The 8130-nt window shown below is 41.5% G+C and overlaps 1 long non-coding RNA gene across 1 annotated transcript; it reads right to left on the bottom strand.

The window, feature by feature from the left end:
- Positions 1 to 203: 203 nt before the first annotated feature.
- Positions 204 to 8112, bottom strand: LOC128779216 (uncharacterized). The gene is made up of 4 exons (XR_008425133.2): positions 7638 to 8112; positions 835 to 1114; positions 422 to 498; positions 204 to 290 (listed from the first exon to the last, which is right to left on the bottom strand). It is a non-coding gene; the product is annotated as an uncharacterized lncRNA (long non-coding RNA).
- Positions 8113 to 8130: the final 18 nt, after the last annotated feature.

Below are 8130 nucleotides of genomic sequence, written 5' to 3'. Positions count from 1 at the left end.
AGATGGGCCACAGGTAGTTTTAAAAAACTCCCCCAGATGAGTCAAACATTAAAAGTCGAGTGACCCTAGACTTAAAATCTCTATTAAAGCGCATGAAGGCTTGTCCGGCTGTCTCCTTACTGCACTCTGCTGGCTGAAAGCGTTACCTAAGCGCATTACAACCGGCAAACGTTGGAGCAACGTTGGAGCTGGAAGAGCGTCAAATCCTCTCCAAATTCCCCAAGAGATGAAGGAACTTCCAGGCCCACACGACAATAACTGGCAGAGACCAGAGCCCATTTTGCTCTGATCTGTTGAAATGAATGAACAATGTCTCATATTTTACCCTTATCTTACAAGGTCTCAAAGTAGGTACCAGATAATACAAATTTGTGGCTATTTCCAATACTGGAAATGACAGGTAGTAGTCAGTAAAACTTACCTATTGGCTCTGCTCATCGAAGTTTCCAAATCTTGCCCTTTCCAGGCACCTGGTAGGATTGGCACTTCTCTGACCCACTTGAAACACACAGAAATAATACTTGTGAACTTCCCAACAGCTTAAAAGCTAGTGAGTATCTTAGTATCTCTTTCTGCCAGCTGCCCTGACTATGGCCACCATCATCTGGTGGCCAGGCTCTCTTAGTGGCAAAGATGAGCAACCCCCCTGCCAACCCAACTAGGGCAAGTGTTAAAGGAGAAAAATAAACTTGAGATGTGTTAAGTTAACAGATTTAGTGGGTGGGGCAGCATAACCTAGCCTATCCTGACCCTTGAACAACTCAGGGGTTAGGAACACCGACCCCTGGGCAGTCAAAAAATCCACGTATAACTTTTGACTTTCCCCAAACTTACTTGTCCCTCATTATCCATGGGCGGGGGCGGGGGGGGGGATTGGTTCCAGGACCCCCCATGGATACAAAAATCCACAGATGCTCTAGTCTCCTATGCAAAATGGCTTAGATCAATGTACACAGCTGGCCCTCTGCAGCTGCAGACTCCCAGGAAGGAAAACACACAAGTGGATCCCCACAGTTCAGACCCACGCTGTTCAAGGGTCAGCTGTATGGCCTGGCTTCAGTTCCAGGGTCCCCTCATTTGGAGTACACTCACAGCTTCTTTGTGCCGCTCTTTTCTGGGAAACAGGCATGACACCAAACACATGGTCAAATCTTCCGTCTTAAAACAAATAAAATTTCCCCTGCTGTAAGACTCCCTCTAGCTGTCTCTCCTCCTCTCCATCACATACCCGCGGTTTTTGAGAGAGTGGATTAACCAGTGATCTTCAAACTTTTTTCTTGGATACCTCCTAAAAGTTGTAGGCAAAAACATGCAGGAAGGGGAGGAGTCGTCAGCCCCTGCCATGAAAATCATGAACGAGTTTTTAATTTACATCAGAAATTGTGTCATTCTTTCATGTTCGTGAATTTGTATTTCCGTTGCACTTTCCCCCCAGCACTGTGTTCTGAGGTAATGTATGCATGGGAGCCTTTTATCGCGTTCTAATCACTTTTATCACTTTGCAACGATTCTCTGAGACAAAAATGTGCACACGTATTGACATTTTAAATCTGTTTTACCTATGACAAAAAGGCTCTTGTTAAATTTTTCTTTCAGGTCAGATTATCACTACAGTTGTTATTAGGTGTCAATCAAAACAGAAATACATTGTAAATGTATATAAATCGTTCAACAAAAAGTAAAAATGTTATTGGGATTATAGCTCTATGAGACGGATGGGCTAGTACTTTTTCAACTGCATTTATCTGTGGATAAACAATAGTTTTTGTTCCTTGGTGTGAGATATAATTGGCATATAACACTGTGTAACCTTACGGTATATATCACGATGATTTGATATTGTATGTATTGCAAAATGATTACCACAAAAAGGTTAGCAAACACCTCTATCACCTCACATAACTACCTTTGGGGGGTGGGGGGAGTGTGAGAACATTGAAGCTACTCCTCATGCCCTGGCTGGTGTGGCTCAGTGGATTGAGTGCCAGCCTGTGAATCCAAAGGTCACTGGTTTGATTCCCAGCCAGGGTACATGCCTGGGTTGTAGGGGAGGTCCCCAGTTGGGGGCATGCGGGAGGCAACCAAACTATGTTTCTCTTGTACATCCGTGTTTCTTTTCCTCTTTTTCTCCCTTCCTTCACTTCTCTCTGCAAATTTATAAATAAAATCCATTAAAAAAATAAAAATCTGGGGCTACAGATTTAACTCATTTAATTATGCAAAAATTTGCCACTTAACCTAATTGGCAAGGCCAGTTCCCATAGTCAAACCAGTCTGTCAAATCAGATTCATTTTCTGTCAGAGAGTCTGACATCATTGTTAAATTCAAGTAGGTTTTTTAAAAAAGATTTTATTTATTCTCAGAGAGAGGAGAAAGGAGGGAGAAAAAGAGGAAGAGAAACATCAATCAGTTGTCTCAGACCTGCAGTCAAGGCATGTGCACTGGCCTGGAATCGAACCTGCAGCCTTTTGCTTTGGGGGCTGATGTCCAACCCACTTAGCCATACCATCCGGGCTCAAGTAGGTGTGTTAATACACATCCCTGTGGCACTGGGTTCTAAAGCTGTTAGGTGACAGAGGACAAGTTCCTTGAGTTTGTGCACTGAATGAAATAAGGTGCAACTTTCCTTAACATCTACCAGTGCTTCCCATGCTTTGCTCTTACTGGATTTTCTCAGAGACAAAGCATATTTTGTTGGGGGAAGGAAGAGTTGTTAAATGTACATCGTCCTTACTTCTACTCCACTTTATAATATATGAATTCAAAACATCCAAACATAAGCCAAAACACCTGATTTTTAATGCCAAACGTTGTCACCAATACAAATCTGCAGGAATTAAAGGAATGTAATAAACCTTGACCTTGATGCCTTCATTAAAGAAGGATTCACTGGGTCCTGGTAATTGGGTGTGGCTCAGTTGTTTAGGCATGGCCCTGCAAAGCCAAAGGTCACCAGTTCAATTCCCAGTTAGTGTACACACCTAGGTTGTGGGTTTGGTCCCCAGTTCGAGCACGTATGAGAGGCAACCCATTGAGGTTTCTCTCTCACATTGATGTTTCTCTCTCACATTGATGTTTCTCTCCCTCTCTTTCCCCATCCCTCCCCCTCTTTCTAAAAATAAATAAATAAAATCTTTTTTTTTTAAAGAAGGCTTCGTTGATACTGTTAAGAGAATGAAAGGTTTGGGGGGAATATTTGCACATCCCATGTCAATATTTGCACCTTCTAGGTCTGTCAAAGGACTGGTGTCCAGTATAAAGAACTCTCAAAAATCAACAATAGGAAAACATACATTTCATTGGCTTTTCATCCAATGAAAAACATGAGCAATGACATAAACCATCACTTCTCCAAAGAAGATATAAGGTTGGCAAAGAAGCACATGGAAAGATATTCAACATCAGAGCCACTAGGGAAATGCAAATGAAAACCATGGAGAAAGCACGGTACACCTATTCGAACTGTTAAAGTTAAAAATGGTGACAACGCCGCGTGCTGGTGAAGATGCAAAGTAGCTGAACTCTCATACATTGCTAATGGACATGTGAAATGGTACAGCCACTCTGAAAACCAGTTTGACCATTTGTTATAAAGCTAAACATATACCTGCCATGTGACCCAGCCATCCCAATCCTGGATATCGTCACAGGTATCAATAATCCCTTCCTTTTCATGGCTGAATACTATTCCATTGGATAAACGAACCATGGTATATGCATACAGTGGGTTACTACACAGCAAAAGAAATGAAAGAATTCCTGATACATGCAATGACTTGGATGAATAGCAATCACATGCAGAGTGAAAGAAGCCAGTCTCAGAAGATTGCATATTGAATGATTTCCATTGTACGACATTCTCAACAATATAAATCTGTACTGATAGAGAAGAGATCAGTGGTTGCAGGGGGCAGGGGATAGCTGTGGCTATAGAGAATGCAAGGGAGGTTTGGAGGTGATATATCTGTTCTTTGTTTTGATTGTGGTGGTAGTTATATGAATCCACACGTGTTGAATATTAAACTTTATGTAACAGTACAAAGAGTCCATTTTTAGTATTTAATGTAAACAATAAAATTGTTTAAAGGCTTAATTTTTACTGGTATTTCAATTTGTTTCTGTCTTTGGCATCACAATACTTTTTAAGCCTCAGAGCAAGGCACTCTATAACCAGATTTGGGACAAGTGAGAGGCGTTCCTTTCTTTTCTAAAGAGGAGAAGGATGTTTAGGAAAGACCGGGGGAAAGAAGAGCTGGCGTGCTGCCGCAGACACAGGTCCACAATTGTGCATTACTGTGCAGTTCTTGCTTTACTGCGATGGCCTCCCGACTGCTCTGTGTTCTGCCTGTGCTCTCCATTGCTGCATTGCCTTTCTAAAGTTCAAATCTGATTGCATGACTTCCCTGCTTAATGTCTTCAGTGCTGCAAGTCCAAACGCCTTTAAATGGTTTATAAAGCCCTGCCTGATCAGCTGCCGGTCTCTTCAGTAACGTCAGTAATTGCGCTCTCTCTCTCACTCTCTCTTTTGTTTTTAGCTAGAGGTTTCTCATTTTTATTGATCTTAAAAAAACCCCACTTATGGCTTTGCTCATTTGCTGCATTATTTGTCTGTTTTCTCTTTCATTGATTCTGCTTTACTATTATGTCTTTCCTTTAATATTGGATTTGCTTTTCTCTCCTTTTTCAACCTTCTTAAAGTGGGATCTGAAGTCAAATGCCATCCTATAGAAACATAGAGGGCAGGCAAAAGCAGCTCTACAGCTGTTCATGTGAAAAATAATACAATAATTAATAAATATAATACAAGAATAAATTCAGTTTTGTGTATCCATAACCGGAAGCCTACTTTTGCCTCACCCTGTAATGTGCACCATACATGAAATTAAAATTTTTCAGTACCCATATCTCAAAAAGTAAAAAGAAACAAGTTAATTTATATTATAAATATATTGTATTTAACCAACATATCCAAACATTGTCAACCTTTTAAAAGATTTTATTTATTTATTTTTTTTAGAGAGGGGAAGGGAGGGAGAAAGAAGGAGAGAAACATCAATGTGTGGTTGCCTCTCATGCCCCCTACTGGGGACCTGGCCTGCAACCCAGGCATGTGCTCTGACTGGGGATTGAACAGGCGACCCTTTGATTTGCAGGTTGGCACTCAATCCACTGAGCCATACCAGCCAGGGCACAAATATTGTCATTTCTCTATGTAATCAGTATAAAACATATTAATGAGGTATTTACATTAAAGTTTTACTGAGTCTTTGAAATCCAGTGCATGTTTTATACTTACAACACACCTCAACTTGGATGCTAAATTTTCATTGGAAATACTTGATCTGCAATTAGATTTCATAAAACTTAGAGTTGAACAAGTAGGTTCACGTACCCAAGTTGTTCCAAATATGCTTAAAAGTTTTCCTATAATTGTCCTGGTTGGTATGGCTCAGTGGATTGAGTACGAATCCAAAAGTTTTCCTATAATTGAATCAACTATCAAAAATTAATCTTCCTTTATATACAATTGCATTAACAAAACGTTTTCATCTTTTGGGAAAAATGGATTTAACATTGCAGCAAAAGCTTATTGGTTTGAAACTGTGCCTGTTCAAGTTGAATAAATTTGCTAACTCTAGTGTGAACTCAGTATTACTTCAAAGGGATAGTACCTAAATTTAAAAGCAACTTTAAGAAAAAAGATTTTATTTATTTATTTTTAGAGAGAGGGGAAGGAAGGTAGACAGAGAGGGAGAGAAACATCACTGTGTGAGAGATTGGTTGCCTCTCACAAGCCCCCAACCAGGGACCTGGCCCGCAACCCAGGCATGTGCCCTGACTGGAAATCCGAATTGGTGATCTTTCATTTGACAGGCCAGTGTTCAATCCACTGAGCCACACCAGCCAGGGCTAAAAGCAACTTTAACATCAGTAAGTGTTCTTCACAATTTTCCTGTAGTTTTTGTGGCCAACTTATATATTGTTATTGAGTATAATAATTAAATTTTTCTGCATATTTATTCATGTTAGAAAAATATATAACATTATTATTATTGATTTGTATTATTAAGTGTTTTTGTTTCAACTTCCTTTTTTTTTTGAAAGTACATTTATTAAAGCTGGGGACAGTGGAACGAGGAAGGGTTTAGAACAGAAGCAGCAACAGGAGTGAGCCCAGGCGGGGCTGCTTTGGCTCATGCAAAGTCAGAGGCAAGGGGGCCTTGGAGACAGGGTCAGGGGCTCAGCCCAGGACGAGCTACTGTAGCCCATTGCTCCCCTGGTTGTAAGTCTCCTGGGGTCGCTTAGAGTTTAGAAGTTGCAAACCTGAGAGGGAAGAAAAGCATAGGTGTGTTCCCAAGAGGGAGAACAAGCCTCAACATAAATGATTCTAACAGTTTAGCTAAGGCACAAATTAACGTTTCCTTTCTTTGGAGCTTCCAAATCAGCTCATTCATACACAGTGTGATATCAGAAAAAACATAATCTCACTGTCTTGTGCTTTTGATTTTTGAATATTTTGGAAGCATTCCTATAGTTTGAAGAAAATCTTGAAATTAACAGTACAATAAATAATTGTAACTTGTCAAACTGAACCAAAATCATTGGCAAAGAACATGAGATCACTAAATTGCCTTCTTTCTCAACAGCTTCATCAACTGGCAGGCCCCCGTGGAACGCTGAAAAATGAGAACCTCTCCCATGCCACTCCTTGCTTTCCAGTGGCAACTCCTCTCTAGTTTCTTCCTGCTTAGGTTGTTTGCCAGGGCCTTCAGTTAATTGTTTTGCTGTAGCCTGTACAGAGTTTCTGTTGTCTGTGACATGGTCATTCTGAATTAGCTACTCCACCATTATCGGAAGCAGACCCCCTCCAGTCTCATCTGTTCTTACTCCTCCTCTCCCCAACAACCTGGGCTCTGGCTACATTCCATTACTTAAAGTTTCCAGAACATCCCTGGCTGGTGTGGCTCAATGGATTGAGTGCCCGCTTGCGCATCAAAGGGTCGCAGGTCCGATTCCCAGTCTAGGGCACACGCCTGGGTTATGGGTCAGGTCCCCAGTGGGGGGCGCACAAGAGAAAACCACACATTGATGTTTCTCTCCCTCTATTTCTCCCTCCCTTCCCTTCTCTAGAAATAAATAAAATAAAGTTTCCAGAACAGGCTGTGTTCTCTCTTATCTATGGGCCTTTGTACACACTTCTCTTCTTTCCTCCACACCAACCCAAGTGTCTTTTACTCATTTTTCAGGATTCAGCATAGATACACCTCTTCTGGTGAACTTTGTGAGGCAGGCTTGACTCAAGTAACAGGAACTTGCTTGTACTAACTAGTTGAAGGGAGAAGAGGATTTAATGTAAGAGTAGAGAGGAACCCTCTGGGAACCCAAAGGCAGAAATCCAGCCAGGCCTCCCCCAGGCATTCCATTTCATTGGGACTTCATCTCCGTCTCTGGTATCTGTTCTCTGCCCCTCAGAGCAGTTGGGAGGAGACCCTAGGAATTCCAGTTTCTCTCAAGTAGCTTTACTTCTCTCTCTTGAGGGCAGAACTATGCCTTTATTTTCTCATCCTAAGAGTTTAGTAGAATACAGCCAACAGAGGTCAGAGGTTAAAAAAAAAATGCAGACAAGTGAACTGACCTTTAGTATACCTTGGAAGTGCTGAAACATTTACTTTAGGAGCCAGAGGAGGAAGCAGCCACTTCTCTATCTGAGCAGTTGGGAAGACTCAGCAATGACACCAGATGGTATTGCTTGTCCTCTGATTGGGAGATCCGAAGGAAAATACCACAAAAAGCAAAGAATCTCTTTTAAAAAAAACAAACCTCCCAACCCTCTAGGTCTCCACCGAAATGAAGAGAGAGCACCCAATGTCTTTCTACACAGCACTCGAAGAGAAAACGAATCCTAAGCAGAGACCTGGTGACGGGTTTCTGTAACATTTCAGGCGTTCAAGATTTCTTCCAGTTCTCTTTTCCAGCTTGGAGTCTCCACACATTTTCTTGCCTTCGTCTAGAGTGTTTTCCTGATCTTAAACCTTTTGACTCACCTCTAAACAGCTTTAAGCTTTCGACTTCATCGTCACTTTCTGGAGAAGGAGGAGGCCCCCCCCACCCCCCCCCACCCCCCGCCA

The sequence above is a fragment of the Desmodus rotundus genome, chromosome 9, assembly GCF_022682495.2.
Source record: "Desmodus rotundus isolate HL8 chromosome 9, HLdesRot8A.1, whole genome shotgun sequence".
Lineage (NCBI taxonomy): Eukaryota > Metazoa > Chordata > Mammalia > Chiroptera > Phyllostomidae > Desmodus > Desmodus rotundus.
This window is presented reverse-complemented; position numbering and strand designations above follow the sequence as displayed.